Here is an 18339-nt window from a genome sequence, read left to right on the forward strand (position 1 = left end):
CTAAAATATTTATGAGTCATATTTCACTACACGTACTGATCATCATTATAGAGAAATGTGTAAAAGAAGTCTCAAGGAATTATTGTAGAATAGTTTCCACGAATGTTTGTGTTTATTCTAAGCCAATTTAGATGTGCTCAGACATTATCACTGATAAGTGTATGACTTCATAATCGTATAATATATTATTCTTCATTTGAATAATAGTGTATAATATACTAGATAAGCCGTTAGGCGCGGTCTTTACATTCAAGTGTGACTCAGGACGATTTGAATTTAGCAATAATATAACACACTAAAGTTGGTGTGACTTACAACCAAAACCGCAAATTATAACATGATTAGAACATAAATTCAAGCTATTTTTTACTTTTTAGTTGTCAAATACATACTCTCCGTATCTCATCCTACATGTATTTTAATTGTATATATGACTAGTTAATTATATGATACACAGTGTCGTTCATATGATTATAAAACGGACTTCTATCACGTTAATTTAAAAGCAGCGTAAGCTTCTATTTATTCTCCTATCTTTATCATGCAGTCAAGTAAAGACCTCCTTGGATATTTTGTTTTCAAAAGTTATATCCGCCAAAAATTATATTTCAATGAATGTTCTTCATTAAACGCAATTCAACTGAATGTTAAGGAAGGATACTATACACAAGCATGTCAAGTTTTACGCTTGAATACTATGATCTGACAGTCAACAAAAAGTTTTTGTTATGGGTGTTATTTGATCACCCTCGTTGTAACAGGTGAGAGAATAAAATGTCCCTTTTTGGTAGAACATTTTATAATTTTAACAAAACGGGAGGTTGTACTCTATCAGTATCTGAATGCGTTTGCATTGTATTCCCGGTCCGCTTGATAGCAATATTTAACTGCTTCCGTCGAACCTAATCTGGGCACGTGGTTAATTCCTCAAGGTTCTTAATTTACAAGACTAGAAAGTTTTTTTAGGAATAGGTAACCCCTAGAACTCGGTAGGGTATGGAAGTTTTCCTTTTTATTACAATTAGTATAACTACTGAAAACACCCTCTACATTTCAGAGAAATGACATAACACTCGAGTTGGCAAGACGGATGTATTTTACTTAGCTTTTGCCCAACTGATAATATTTTGCAATACAGACAATGATATGAAAACATTTAAAATCTAACAAGAGTGAACGTTTGGTTCTTTAAGTAAAATTTTTGAAATATCCCGTTTTATTTCATGGTACGCACCTTAATATAATTGAAAGGTTGTTAGCTCATATAACTTTCTTTACGCCAGCGTGAACAATACGGGCGAAAAAAGATCAAATAAGTTCCTATTGAACTTAATTCAAAGCTTTGTCATTTAAGTCATATATATACATACACGTCCATATACAATAATTTCATCTTTCAAACGTACGTTCAATTAATTCTTCGAACAGTAAGAAGATATGGACATTATCGTTTCCATCGATTTACAGTAAATATATTTGAGGCGCACCATGAGAAAACCAACACAGTGCTTTCGCGACCAGCATGGATCCAGACCAGCCTGCGCATCCGCGCAGTCTGGTAAGGATTCATGCTGTTCGCTTTCAAAGCCTATTGCAATTAGAGAAACCGTTAGCGAATGCGCAGGCTGGTCTGGATCCCTGCAGGTCGCAAATGCAATATGTTGGTTTTTTCATGGTGCGGCTCATATGAACAAATACTGAAATCTCATTTTCCCTTTCATAAGTACACGTCATCATTGCCGTCGGTAAAGTATATGTATGTTGCCGGTCATAAGTATGTTGCTTATATTCTCTTATGATGTCTTAAAAAGACTATCCTCTGATTAATAGAACAAGTCGCGGTTTCGGAAATGCAATATCTTTAGTTGAAATAAATGTAACGGAAATTATGTTTACTTGGTGGATATATTACCCTCATAAAGTAGCACTTATTGCGTTCATTAACATCCACTCAAAAGGCCAAAGTTCGCAAAAAGAGCAATTGGTCTTTATAAATTCATAAATTGTGACTAATAAAGTTGAAAAACATGTTTTGTTAATGCAAAAATTATTCTATACCCAAAAAGTCAATGACATTAAGATCGCTCTATGTACTAGGTCATTGCAATATAAAATGCAACCATTGCCATCAGTTCTTTACAATTAGGTATAAACTATGAACAAATGCATAGCAATTTCCTGCAATATGCACCGACTGGTCCCAGCCCCGTAACATTCAAGAATTTCCTCAGGATAGCCGTACAACTCTCGCATCGATTTATATTTGCAGATGTCTGTCTAGATAATGCACATTGATATTAGATAATAACACGCGTATTCTTTCAATCAGTCACATTGTCCTAATATCTGTTTACATCCAGTAATTGTGGTAATTGCAGTTCCATGTTCTTCACGATTTCCACTGTCTACCCAGCTGCTAATTGCCTGATAAAACTTTCTAATTTGATTTATTCTAGACATCAATCATTGTTAATACCCTGCTTCTAGATAAGATAAGTGGTATGTGTCCTTGCTGACTATTATTGATGATAAACGCACGAAAACAAAATCAGTAAGTTTAGTTCTATATTTAACATTTTACAGGCCGAACTGAATGGTTACCGCTGATCGCTACTTTCGTATTCCTTTTATTTGACATTAACTAACGTTTATAGCTCTTTTGTTGTTTAATGCCATGCTTTTCACATTGACTGTGCGATGATGGAACTGGTGAGGGACACCATGATTTGTCTTGTTTTAACTTATCCTTAATAATGCTTATGTTGTTCTGGCCTCTCTGTTAGATTTACTTAAGTTTTCGTGCGCTTATTTATGTTTGGCAAGGTGTTTCAGTTGCTATTTCCGCGTCTGTGAGGGCTTCGCCTAGTGAGGAGTATTTGAATTTTTATTTGCACTGTCTTGTGACATAGGACTATGGCGGAGGTGAAAGAGGGTGGTTCGGTGCCAGTAAACAAGTTTAAACTTTCCAGTAAATGGGATGTGCCAAAGCAATGCCCTGTGTGAGCCGTCGTTATGTATACGTGCCTTTAAACTTATGTTACCATGTGCTTAGCTGTACCTCCGTTTCTTAGTGGAGTAAAATATGTAGTGATTCATTCATTTGTTCATAGCGTTAGCAACCCTAAAATCTTTATCAAAACTGAGCAATTTATTGTTGTATTCATCATAAAGAAAAGGACTACAATGTATATTAGTATCTTATTATGGGTTTTTGTATTATTTTCTGTTGTTTTAATGATGGAGGTCATTCATTTTGCCGATGTAACATGATTCATAATACACCTGTGCGTGGGAAGCGTGAGGGGTATGCAATATTAAAAAGTCTAAATGTAGTTGTAAATCATATACATTTTATAACTGGAGAAACTCTGAACTGAAGTGAAAAACATGAAAGGTTTCACTGCAATTTAGAAAGACAAGTCAAACTCTAGTTGTCATATGTAAGGCTTGTACTAGTAAAGAATAATCATATTTTTATCTTCCGATGTTATGTCGCCTACTGGGTCCCTGGTCAAAGCCTCGTTAGTCAATTTCCTAAAATAAAGTAAAGCGGTACAATGGTTCGCATTCGGCTGATAAATTTGTAATGCACTGTAGGAATTCAGATAATAATTGCGAACACATGATCACATCCTGGTAAGGAATAGTATCGAAGGCAATTAATTTGTCGCAGGCTGAAAGATAAAGCTCACGTTAAAGGTCTGCACTTTGTCTAATTTCATGAATTATACTAATGACTGTTTTAATTCTTGTAGTCTTTCTGATGGTCCTAGTGATATTATTCACATATTTTGGATGCATTATGGTTTCATGGACATATATTTAGATTATATGACATTACATTTGCCAGTAACAGTATCAGGCATCTTGATTCAGTTTCCTTTCTGTATTTGTTTATTAAAAAAGTAACTCTATTACTATCAGTAAACTGAAATTACATTATTGGAAAACAAACGAATTCGCTTAAGGAAATGTCGAAGATCTATAGTAAATACCAATCAGGTTTTAATTGTTCTTTTGCTTCCTGCAGCTGAATAAAGCTTCCATGGCGGACATTATCCTTGTTAAGAAGCACTTAAGCTACCTCTTTAACGAACACACAGTTCATCAGTAAGAGAATACATCTTATTGAAAAACAAAGACTTACGTATGTCTAAAACTAAAGGCTATCTCCCAAGAACTAATTCTTCCTTATCAGCAACTCGCAGCAGTGCATGCATGGACGTGAATACGATCAACGCACACATAAATGTATAATAATGTAGACCATGAGGACGAAACGTACGAATAAAAGGAATCAGTTGGAAACTGTATTGAAACGGTCAGTTGAAGAAACGCAACACTGGAGTTTAAATCGGCATAATTATGATGCACATATCCCAAAACTCCAAACGTGTTACAAAGTCATAGAACAGCGTGAATAAATCCGCAACTCGCAGCAGTGCATGCATGGACGTGAATACGATCAACGCACACATAAATGTATAATAATGTAGACCATGAGGACGAAACGTACGAATAAAAGGAATCAGTTGGAAACTGTATTGAAACGGTCAGTTGAAGAAACGCAACACTGGAGTTTAAATCGGCATAATTATGATGCACATATCCCAAAACTCCCACCGTGTTACAAAGTCATAGAACAGCGTGAATAAAAGTTATCTCCACCGTGGTTTAGGCTAGCGTCTATACTATGATATATCTTAATTGCATTTTTATGATTCAACATAGTTAATAGAGTCTATATCCTCTGTCCAGTTTGATGATTTTAACATAATTGAATAGACTGTTTTTTTTATCTCTATGATATGGAATCAGTTAAGTGGCTTGTCTAGCCATGGTTAGGCCTTATACGAGTCCATGTCTTTTTGCTTCGTTCAGAGGTTTCTGCAGTTATAAAATATATCTATGTATTTGTAATATTCGTTGCATTATGTTTTATTCTGATGACATAATTTGTACATTTGTTTTACATTTTTTGTTTAGAATTGCATTTTTTCCATATCATCATCTCATAGCTTGTGTTTTATTAGAATCATCCCCAATATTTTATAGGCAACAACGTGAATCCTCTTAAATCCTTTGTTCGAATTGCGTTCAATAAAAGATCATAACCTGTACCTTTATTCCTTTGAAAAAAATGTGTCTACATGTGTAGTTCGGTCGCTACTTTACTACTATTTTACTTTTAGTTAATAGGAAATGGTTCGTTGTTATTGTACTGTCAGGGTATTGCTTTGTCATCAATATACATTCTGTAAGTATAGTAATTACAGAACCATGTTCAACATGATATTCAATGTTTACCCAGCTGATAATTGTCTGATAAAACTTTCCATCTTCTTTTTATCATTGGGATACATCATTATTGATAACTTTGTCTTTGGTAAAAGAAATGTCTGTACTGTTGTTAATGGCTTATGATCTAGTAGATTTTGTTCTAGCCGATATACTCAAGAAAATGAAGACATATGCATCGAATATCAAACTCTCCAAATGGTTATATATGTAATGAGTTTTTATATACCTACGAAATTTCTATCTGAAATACAACCTGTATTTAATTAATGAATACAAAACACTGTATCCCATAGGATACAGAACACTATTTAATCGTGGGGATAATCCTTCAGTTGTGACGTCAAATATACCCTTTCAAAGTTTTCAGAGCTTTCTGTTAACTCTGGAAATAGGTATATGCATATAATAAAGGTTCATTAAAACAATACCATGATCCGTAATGATGCATTAGGCGCTCGAAGATTTTGCCAGCGTGGATTTTGCCAGGCCGGATAAAACGCTGCGTAAGTGCCTCTTGGCATCCTGTCTGGCAAAATCCTCGAACGAACGCCGAATGCAATACTGTGAAATCATTTAATTTCGTGGGCATGAATTTTCGTGGTTTTTACCAAAACGGCTATTTCGTGGGGATATGAATTCGTGGATTTCATCTTTTTAAGATAAAATGAATGGGAATTTTATTTGTTCGTTGGGACTTAATTTCGTGGATTGACGCAGCCACGAAATCCACAGAAATTAGTTCCCCACGAAAATTAATGATTTCACAGTATTGCAGATCAAGGTACAGTTACAATAACCCTTAGCTATTAATAATTCGCTATCTGAATGACATACAGGGCTAAAAGCATAAAGGCTGGAAAAGGGACAAACGAACCTATCTGATGCAATATTTAATTGCATTTATCACAAAAAAACATGAGTAAATGATACTTGTCGTATACTGATATAACTTTCAATCATTCGAATTTTACTTTTTTAATATTAGCTCTCGGGACAATAGATGAAATCAGATTTTAATAACGAAAACTTGTAATTGACAGTTTAATTTTATACTTTTTCCGTGAGTGCCAATTTGTCTTAAGGTCACTTCCTTGAAAATGATAGGGTTTTGACATTCATGAGGAAGTTTTAACAAGCCGGTGGATGCATATTTGGTGTCTGTTTAGCAGCACGCCACTCTCTGGAACATTGATCTTTGCTGACAAGCTGATGATAGCATTCTATTCAGCCATTGATTTGAAGAGATATTACGTTATTTAACAATGTTTTGCTTTGCATTGGATGTACATTGTGAATTACATTGGTTAAAGGTTCAAACAAGTTAAGATATTTCAATAAGCTGACACTTGGAATTCAGTAACACATTCACATTCTCTTAAGTGGCCTATACTTAGTCAGTGTCTATTATGAAAAGTACATCTCAGTTGTCATTATCAAAATATAAACTTCAACTAAAGAGAGACAAAGCAATCATCCTTGATAAAAACAATTGGAAAAAAAGCAGTAACATTACTGTTTTCCCGGTATGTATCTGATGTTGATGTCATGTTGAAATAAAATGACTCTTTAATTAGAAAGAGAGCAGCAAGTAAGACAGACAAAGTAATGACAATATATTGCCATTTTATGGGGTCCTAACATAGTCATTTCTATGATGTTTAAAGATGTGTGTCAAAGGTTAATGCAGGGCTACCGTTTGCAAACAATTCTATGTCCTCTTTATTTATATTATTAGTTGAATTATATGAATTCGAAATGTTAAATATAAATGTAAAAAAAAAGTTATACAGTTATGACCTTTAAATTGTATCTGGACATTTTAACTTTATTCAAGTACATTTATACTACAAACAGCCGTTTAATCCGATGAAATAGCTTCATGCATACATAAACGTTTTTAAAGGACTGATTTCGGATGCAGAGGGTAGTTTTTGAAACAGTGTTGCTTTTGGTTTCAATCGAACAACAATAAACATCCTTACCTCCTTCCTTCCTACCACATATATCAAAAGAAACTCACCCATACAGCAGTTTAGAAGAAGTAAATTGCCATTCAATAAAATCTGTAAAAAGATTCGTGGGAAGCAAAGAATGCAACCAAGAAAACTAATAGCAGACTCGGTCCATGAGTCTGTTCAAAGTCAAAACAAAATATGTCTCTTTGAATTTAAAGAAGGTTTAGACCACAAATTGGTAGGATTAGAATGTTTGTCATAGATTTTATGTTTTTGTTGTTGCTTTGTTTAACGTCGCACCGGCATAATTATAGGTCATATGACAAATTTCTAGCTTTGATGGTGGAGAAAGACCCCATGTGCACCTCCGAGCACCATTTCGTCACGAGCGGGTACCTTGGTAAAACCACCGACCTTCCGTAAGCCAACTGGATGGCTTCCTCACGTAAAAACTTCAACCCCGCTTGTGAGGCTCGAACCCACATCGGTGAGGGGCAAGTGATTCTAATTCAGCGACGTTAACCACTCGGCCACGGAGGCAGTATCATCGTTTCTTTTATCCTTTCGTTAGATACACTTATTATACAGCCGATTGAAAGCTCTTCAGAGCTTATGTTGTTTTTATATGTAATAAATCTTATCTTATCTTATTTGATCTTATAGACCGAGTAATCTAATACGAATCCCGGCACACCTTTTTTGACAATGTAAGAGGGATTTTCATGTACAGAAAGCTTCGTGTACATTTTTCTCCAAAATCATAAAAACTTCCACGCCACATAAATAAACACCAGATCCCTGCTATGAGCAATTTAAGATATCAACGTGAAAGTTACATTTTAATAAGGTAGGTCACTACAAGCACAATGATATATCATTGCATTCAGAGACTTTTCTCATAATCATGTCTTATATAACGTTTGAAATATCCTCCTTAATCCTTGTCACATCCTTACATATTACTGGGAATAAGATTGATCTGATACAGCCATATCTTACTTACACTTCTTATGTAGGTCGAGACTTTTATTAGCTCTGCTGGATTTAGAAGGAAATCTTGTTTAAGGACAGACATAGGATATGAATACTCTGACAAAAATTGCTTGAATTAAAATCTAAACTCCTTCGCACTACCTAACAACTTGTATATTGGCGATTTAACGTTTAGATGCTTATCAACGGATGTTCATTATTGCTCAGTACTTACTCCAGAGATCTATCCTTTGACACTGCACATTTTCTCAACATTCATATTTGTGGTTTAGTGGTCTTGTAAATTAGCAGTATATACTCCCAAGAGTTTCATCACTGGACTTTGCTCAAACTGCACTATTAAAGATACACGGGTCAAAGAATAGTAACCTCTCATCTACAGACCTAGTTTGCCTGGTTTGTCAGCGGCATTGAATTATAAAAAGCAAGACATAGAGGGCCTCCATGGTCGAGTGGTTAGTTCGCTGACTCTGAATTACTTGCCTCTCACTGACTTTAATTGGGTTTAAACCTCGCGTTCATTGGGCGTTGAATTTTAATGTAAGGAAGCCATCCAGCTGGGTTACAGAAGGTTAGTGGTTCTACCCAGACGCCCACGCGGGACTTAATACCGAACGGGGAGACACATCGGGTCATCTTCCAAAATCAAGGTGAAAAGTCAGTGACCATAACTACTCCGTCACGAAGGCCCCACTATTTCAGATATAGGAGTCAAATAATCGTAATCCACATACCTAGTATTTCAATGGTATTGAATTATATAAAATCGGTTTAAAAGTACAAGTGGAACCTCTTGGAGCGTACAAAGTATCCAAGTCATTCAGGGACTCTACTTTAATTATAGGTTTAAAGTACACGAAACCATTCCTAATCCGTGCGTAATTATCTTCTGTCTGGAATCAAACATATAGCTTTTCTGAACTGAAAGCTGACAGATAGATATTGCCTGTTTTTTTGTGTTTGTTTTTTTTTTGTTGTTGTTGTATGTTAACGATACATGTGAAAAATAACTATGATTTGACCATTGGCCTACTGCAAATCATACTAATAAAGTATGTAAGTTAAACTGTTAACGGAATACTAGACATCAAAATTGAGGATAAAACACCCATGATAGCAATATATGCGTATGAAATTTATTTCTGAGCTATTAAAAGGTACAGAGGAAATCGCAAACATTTGTGAAAACTGGATTATTTGCACACTGTCAGAGAAACAAAATATTGAATTAGAAGTATATTTCACATTGAAAGGGCATTTCTTTGAATTTGCATCCCATTTGCATACTTTAAATACGCTCGTTGTCTAACAGCAACTTTTATTAAATACGTATGATAAACACGTCAAGCATTTTTTATAAACAAACAAATTAAATTAGTTTTATTTATAACAAATTTGATAAATAAAAGTATACATGTATTTGACAATAATGTAATGGCTTTTCGTACGACAACGGTGTCTTCATTACCTTAGAAAGATCAAACAGTTCCACGGAGAATAGTTTAGATGCCAGTTCCGATTAAGCGGAACTGTTCTTAATTTCTTTCGATGTAACGCCATATAGTGACACTAACTCAAACATATATTGTTATATTCAAAGTGACTCCAATTTCTAAAACAGATTTTAAATCAACGGAAATTCAGTCAGCTTTGGTTTTCCACGCAGTCTTATCAGTTTTGGAAATTACATGATATTTTGAGCGAGCATTCATATCGTATTGATGTCGTCTGCATTTTACCATTCGTGTCAATATCGGCTATGTGCTGACTGAATACTGAGCTTTATGTCTACGTTATGATTAAATTGTTGCATGACGACAACTATTATTTAGTAACTAGCTCTGAAAGAATCACATTTCACATGAAAGTCGCATGGAATCGAACTATATTTTATTTGTTTTTGTTGCACGTGTTGTCACGTGCGACAATGAAATGTACACAATTTACATTAGTTTTTTTAATGGTCGCACAACGTGAACACAAGGATTTTCTGGCAATACAAGAAAGGATTTTCTCTGAAACACGTGTTTTAACTTTAACTTGCACTCAGTTCATTAGTAGAATATATCCACTTAGATGTGAAATCGTAGTGAGAAAATGGCATAATGTTCGACAACGGAAGCACACACATATATTGCTTTAAACAAATAAGGTTTCTGGGCTTAGAAAAATAGTGCAGTGCTTATAGTAATATCAAGCCAAATCTTTCATCAAATAAACAATATTATTACGAAGGATATACATTGTTGCTTTCATTGACATATTTTGAAAGCGAATGTTTAATATTAAGTGAATATACAATAATTGTTCACATTTTGAGGACAAATGTAAATCAAATTCAACAAAAGTGAGCTATTGATTTTGCCTTGTGTCTGTCGTCTGTCGTTTTCAACAATGTGACTGTTAACAGTAGAAGTAACAATCCAGTCGTAATCAGACTTTGTCAGAAAATTTACCTGAAGAAAAATCTGAGAAAAACTTGTTATTTGGTGATCTTGGAACTTATTTCGTTAGGATACGTTAGGGGTTAAATTATGAAACAAAGCAGATTCCTATTCTTCTTGAAATACATTAATTTTGCAAGTTGTCTTATTAACAACAGACACGTTTACGTTTCGATGAAAGAGTTTATTAGATTCTGCTTCATTGGGATATATCATCTTAGAGCTGTCAAGAAGACAGTCAGTCTAATTGGGCCTATATTTAATGAGACTCAAATTACAGGCTTTTATACGCCGTGAATTTTATGTATTAGATTTGTAAGAAAGAGAATTCATAGTTATGACACATGAATTAACGGGCACAAATTAACTGACTGAAAATTTGTTAAGGAAAAGAATATATCCATTTAGTCTAGACCGGATCGCATATGCGGTATGAAGTGAAATATGTGAACAGATTAAATACTAACCTATACAAACCGAAACGTATCGACTGCCGTTAATGATTGAGCAACCATGTAAAGAGGTACATGTCAGCATTATTTCTGGAAATCAATTATATCTACAGAGTCAAGGGATATATGCAAACAGACAAGTATAGAAAATGGAGCAAACAAAGATTACGGTAGAATACCTCAATGCATGCAATTTACGTGTTAGCGCACGTATTTAAAGTCGTCTAAACGACGTAAACACCAATACTACCTATACAAACACGTTAAGAAATGTGATAATGTGACACAAAACAAACTATAGATGTATGGTAGTACAGTATGGGATCACAGTGTACATCATGTACATGTGCAACGGTAATATGACTGCAAATGAATAAAAATAAAGTGGCCAGTTTATTTCTAACATAATTTATATAGAATCATATGACTGATGTACCCATTAAAAGTGTTGATTTTCTCCATTAACTATATGTGTACTATCAAGTGACATATTTCATGTTTAATTTATGGACAGAAAGAGATCTTAATATAAAAATTAAGTGTAGCACAATTCTATCTTATTGTGTCTCTTAAACAAATTGACCGCATGTTGAAACACGGAAGAAAGCAAATTCAGATTTATAGATATAGCTTCAGATACCTTATTTATAGAATTTAACAGTGTAGTATTGATTTTCAAATGTGCAAATAGTCTACTTATTATGCCACGCAGAAGGCGGAGGGATATAGTTTTGGCGTCGTCCGTCCGTGCGTGCGTGCGTGCGTCCGTCCGGAGCCATATCTAAGAAGTAGTTTGGAATATTTAAAAAAAACTTCATATACATGTTCGCCACGATAGGGAAATGCGGTCTGTCAAGTAAGTTTCATTTAGATTGTCCAAGAAACGTTATAGTTATGGCCCTTAGAAGTTTCACGTGTTAACTATATCGGGTACTATAAATATGGTAATTTCTGCTTCAAAACTTGTGACATATTTGACCTAGGACTATGAAACTTAAATTAAATTTAGATCACAATGATGTGGTAGTGCATACTCAACTTTAGTAACTTAAGAGTTATTGCCCTTTAATTGTTTAAAACTCCACATATTTGTACATAACCAATTGGTAGAATTTCATTAAATTTCTTTCATTTTTTCCATGAACATTTATCATCAACATGTAAAGTTGTGTACCCACAGCCGGTCATCCCCACCACCCTGGTCACACCACCTCTCCCTCCCCACTCCACGATTTATTTTTAAAGTTTCAATCGTTGATGAATACTTATCAGCATGCACAGTTGTACCCTCCCCAACCTCAATTTCATCAATATTTATTATCAACATGTGAAGTTTTGTACCCTCACCCAGTCACCTGAACCCCTCCCGCACCCCCCAACCCCCTCCCAAAAAAGAAAACAAATTAAATCTCTTTTTTTTTACTTTTCAAACCTTCCATGAATATTTATCAATATATGAAGTTGTAAACGCCCACCCCCCGTCACCACCCACGTTCTAAGTTTCTTACTTGATTTCGCTGTCTTAAGGACTTCTGTAATCTGTTCTTCTAAGTTCAAATGTAATGAAATTATTTGCTTGTTAGTAACATCCTAAACTTTTTACCGGATATATTTCTTTGCATTTCTCAACACAAACCCATTCGGCGGGGGATACAACTTCAGCAAATTTGCTTGTTGATATAGAATGGAAAATAGGAATAAAGACACATTACAGTATATTCTGAACATTCTTGACACTAGAGAAACTTCGGTGATGTAAACAGCGAATTAACATTTGAAACATATGTAGCATGATAAGCTGTTCTTCTCACCGTATCATAACATCATGATAGCCCGCTTGCTGCGCATGCAAGTACAAAAGCTAACGAAGGGTTTGTATCACACACGAAGTAGTAGCATATTAAATTTGATTGAGTTTTGACAACATATTCAGAAACCTGTCATCGAAAAAGAAATGTGTGCACATATGAATCAGGACACAGGTTCTGTATAAATCACTGTATGTCAATGTTGTTCAAGTATGTAAATTTGTCCAAAATACATCTGAAACATCATTTATCATTGTCAACTTGTAACCTGATATTAGCAATGTGATTGGCAGGTTAACTTCATAAATGTCCTCACTTGTCATGGTTGAGATTTTAAGCTCTTTTGCGAAGAAGTATGGAGATGATTTCTGGAATGGATCGTTTAAGAACATTAGAATGTGCTTATAGAGCTTTGTCGCACAAATATCAACACTTATTGCCGTAATGTTGAGGGGTTTTGTACTTTGAGTCAAACAGATTTTGTGTAAAACTGAGAACTATGACGCACATCTTTGAACTTAATTAAAATTAATTAAGTACAAACACACACACACACGCGCGCGACTTAGGATATCAGAAGTAACTTATACACAAATGTAGTTTGCATACAGAACAGATAGATATAAACATATGCTGTGATTTATGAAAGTGAAATAATTCAGTCTTAAACATCTGAGGTCTGTTGACAAAATACTGATTCCACCTAGATGCAAATTCATTATTATTCGTTTCTATCATTGCATCTAATGTAGCTGCCGTCTGCCCGTCGTAAAGATTGTTATACTTTTATGCCTGGAAAGATTAGTTAAGTGTCAGTTAAACATATTTTATAGTCGCCGGTGCTGCACTAACAACTGTACGTTTGGTTGTTTTCTGTTGATAAGTGTAAAAAATCATCAACATTTTTATCAGCCTACTTTACCATAAAAGTCTACGATATCACGGTATTCAAGACAGAACGTATAATTATGCTAGACTGTCAGTGAAATATCTCATACAGAGTTGACCTAAATCAGCTTCACTGATGGTAAACGATACAAACTATCACGAAAGTGCAAAAACTTTCAAGATGGCTTAGGAAACCAGAGAAAAAGTGTAGTGAAACTTTAACCAATTTAATATTTAAAATTACATAAGAATCGGGAAAACATTTTTATTTTTTCCTGGATTTAAGGATTTTGAAAATAAAAATCAGAAACTTTTTTTTTTGTCTTGAAAAGAGAATTAAAAGTGTATGTAATTGGGTCTTTTTAGTCGATATCCTGTTATTTATTTTCTGAAACTCATGGGAAGAAAACCCCATTTTGCGTTACAAGCTACTGAAAAAAATGTAAATATAAGGATTTGATACTGTTTATGTGCATTAAGATGAGTAAAACCCACAATGGAACTTCTTGCAAATCCATGAATCGCGTTGGGGTCTCAACAAATAACATGAAATTAACACGTAATTGTTACATTTTACAAAAACGTTTGCGTGAAATCAGTATAATTGGAAAATGATTTAAACTAATCTTGCCGTGTAAAATAAATACTGCAGTCAAAAGCAAATGTTTATTTAAATCTAGTATTTTCCGATGAAATTTAAAACAAAATGTTATATTGTATGTATGACTGTTTAGTTTAATCATATTTTATTCATATATATATATATATATATATATATATATATATATATATATATATATATATATATATATACACATGCGTACATCGCATTTATACAAGCATTCAAACAAATACACGCAAATGGGTTGGGCCGAAAGTTATTCCAACATTATTTAGTGTTCTCCCGCTAACTATTATTTTAAACATAAACTTCTAATATATGATTCTTGAAAAGCTAATTTAACACCGTGACATATTGTGTAAAAGTAGTTATAATTTGAAGTGAAAGTAAACTGTTTAATATTAATATCTAAATATATTTTCTTTTCAGGTCTCAAGTAATGTCAACCGTCTGTTAACAGGACAGGAATATTTGATCAGAGGTAATTTATTACAGTTTTCTTAGGCTTTACATTTTATGTATTATTATAGAGATATATAGATAAATATATATAGCTATAGATACGAATAAAGATAACAAAACAAAATCAGAACGTATAAACCTCCAAAACAGAAAACGTCATTTGGCCTAAAGACATGTAGAAAATAACCCATCTAACATGTCTAAAGGTATAAATTCGAATACATACATTAATATATATATAATGTAATGATTATTCTTCAAGCAAGGAACAGCTAGTTACAGTTTAGTTCCTTTGGCTAACAGTTTTTTTTTCTATGTAGCATAAGTACAGGTAGCACCGTATTTTCAAAGATCACTATACGCCAAACAAACGTAGCGGTAATATTTAGAACTAACGTCTTGTGAAAATGATATCAGTGTAAAAAGGCATTTTAAATGAATGATGTAGAGAAATGAACGAATAAATCTCTGAAACTTGTATGTATGATAATATAAGTTCTAGACACTTCTTTTCAATTGAGTAATGCGCGAGTAGTGTAAAGTATATAATGGGATGAGAACAAATGTTTATGGCGAAGTTGAAGATGCTAGAAAATATCCTTAACCATTCGTTTTGAAACTGCAAAAGAACTATGATACATAAGGTCACATACACATTATAGTCATGTTAGAATACTGCATAGCGGACACATTACATTTTCATAATCTGCATTCGCAGTGGTTGTCTCTTATTAACAGCTTTCTAAAGAAATAGTTCCATGCAATTTGATAAGCAAAATATGATAAAGATGTAAAACAATACATGACAAATTGTTTTATTTTTAAGTCTAAATTTGAGCAACTGTAAAACAAACTGATCGTTTCCATTTCAAATAAAAACATAATGTCAGATCTAAAAGTAGTCTTAATCAAATATGCATCTGTCTTTTTGGTAGACATTAAACTGTATAATAAATACACTGTGCAGGAGACACAATACTTTATCAGACACATATATCTGAGAGAGAGAAAAAAAACGTTAAGTGTTGCATTCTCGTGTGAAATATTGAAAAGTTATTTCAGTGTATCATTGAGATCATGGGAGAGACACAATCCCTTGTATTGTTCTGCTTATAACCTGAAAATTGATATTCTATAAATCAAACAAACGCTACACCAAAGCAATAAGAAAGCTTATTGGATTGATATTAGATTTTATCTGAAATCACTGGCTAATCCTTTGTAAGCAGCAATTTATAATACATTTCAAATAAATATTCAGGAAGGATAGTTAATTCAAATTTGTTGTACGTAGCCTAATTAAAAACAAATGATATGCGATTGCCATCAGAAACTTGTATCTTAAAAAAATGAAACTTATTATAATAGAATATGAAATAACAATATTTTCATGGTCGAACCCTTACAATATTACCATTGAATTTAATGAACCGGTTTTAGTCTAGTCATAACTTTTGTTTCTTGGCTAGGTCGTGAGTCTTAAAAAATTTACAAGAGAACTTCGAACATGATTTCTGGTAGCACGTTAGCAGATGGCAGAACTCGTATCAATTGAAATACCAGTCATAATAAGTGAAAATTGCTTATCTTGGTAACAATAAAATAATTAAAAAGGACATTAGCGTTATCTATGCATGTATTGAAAAATGTGTTGCAAAATAGAAATACTGCAAGAAATATAATTTTAGACTCTAGTGTTAAAATATAAACTATGCTGGAAGTAAGATACATAATACGTGGTGTTACATGTTATTGTCTGCTGCAAATTAATTATTCTGAATTCGTCATTACGCAGTAGTTACCTCTTCACTTAGTAATACGTGATCTCATATATACTCTGTATTCACCTCTTTAAAATTTGATCACATGCCTTTTGATCACACTATGTATATTACGTGATATAAGTGTTAAATATGTCAATTTAATTCTACAGTCACGTGCACGGACGTGGTACGAATCTATTCGCAAAATACAAAATGTGAATACTTTGAAGCATCGTACACATTAAAAATCAAATATTATCCGTTTAAAATGTTTTACATTAGTAATTATACCTAATCCGTTTTGATTTGGTTTCTCTTGGGTTTAATGTGTCATCGACATAAGTGATTATATGGCGACTTTACAGCTCTGAGGATCATTTCTTACATAAAATCTGCTATCGATTAGACAGGAAAATCTTGCAATGCTGTCAAATTCTGAGTACTAATACCAGTACCATAAACAAATAGTATGACGTACGAACTGCAATAATATGTCTCCATTATACTTACTCTGCAACTTCATTTACAAACTGTCATATTAACGGCAAACACATTTTCGTTTCGGTGGAAAAAAAAATATTGGATGCTCTTGTTTTTGGATAAATCATCTTGTAGCTGTCTGAGAAACAGTAAGCTCCATCAGTTCTCTGATTAATGAATCTTACTCTTAAAACAATAAATCATCTGATACCATTGTTTTGTCTATCAAATTTGCCGGACACGAATTTGGATAAGTGTATCATTTTAGAGATTGTAAATTTGTTATGCAGTGCGGGATAGCTAAATGTTTTGATAGGAACACTTATCCAATGCAAGTCTTATTTAAGAAACGAGAATATCAAAATATCCAGTAATGATATTGTCGGTTGGTCAGTACAAACTACGTAACTCATGCTAAACGTGTCTATAATGGCACGTAGAAATTAACAGAGCTTAAATGTAAGTGAGAGAAACATAACATATGAAGCTCAGACTTATAACGCTGTTCAGATACTTATATACATGTAAAAGAAACTACATACTTACAATAACCAGATTTTTAATACGTGCGCTAGTTAATCAAGCCAACAAAAGAATTGAATAGATAAAAGTAGCAAGATGATAACTACATAAAATTTGCAGTAAATGGATACTCTAATAAAGTTTCGATTGCCATATCACAAAATATAATTGCCTTGCTATACCTGTTGCAGCATTCATTTGTAACAAGAGTTTTCCCTAAGACGTCATAATTGATTAAAGATTAAAGTTTAACATTCTCTATAGTAATGTAAAAACTTTGACAATTTTTTTCTAAATCAAATGTGGGCTAAAGTCAATTAATTTCAGCCAAGAATTCTCTAATTTTGTTGTAAATGGACGTTTGACGAGTGACGCAGCGTTAAGTTTCTGTTCACTTAATGTAGGTATTACTTAGATACAGCTTAACAATTGTACGCAAAAGTTCATACTAATGTTCTAAGTGGAAACGGACTACAATTTGTAAAAATTCAACATTAACTGTTATCTAACTTGGTTGTTGAAGTAGGACTTATGACTGGCAAACATTATGTGAAATTTCCATTTTAATACATGGAGTTGTTATTGACAAACAGCTTGATAGTAAGTTGCACGCAAAAGTACAACCGAGTTTTCGGTTATAACTCGACAA

The 18339-nt window shown here is 33.5% G+C and overlaps 1 protein-coding gene across 1 annotated transcript in view; it reads left to right on the plus strand.

The window, feature by feature from the left end:
- Window positions 1-18339, plus strand: part of LOC123563813 (somatostatin receptor type 2-like) — a 146093-nt gene that overhangs the window by 29183 nt on the left and 98571 nt on the right. The window contains exon 2 of the mRNA XM_053536352.1: window positions 14893-14944. The gene's annotated coding sequence lies outside the window, so the exon portion shown is untranslated. The remainder of the gene's footprint in view (window positions 1-14892; window positions 14945-18339) is intronic.

The sequence above is a fragment of the Mercenaria mercenaria genome, chromosome 2, assembly GCF_021730395.1.
Source record: "Mercenaria mercenaria strain notata chromosome 2, MADL_Memer_1, whole genome shotgun sequence".
Taxonomy (NCBI): Eukaryota; Metazoa; Mollusca; class Bivalvia; order Venerida; family Veneridae; genus Mercenaria; species Mercenaria mercenaria.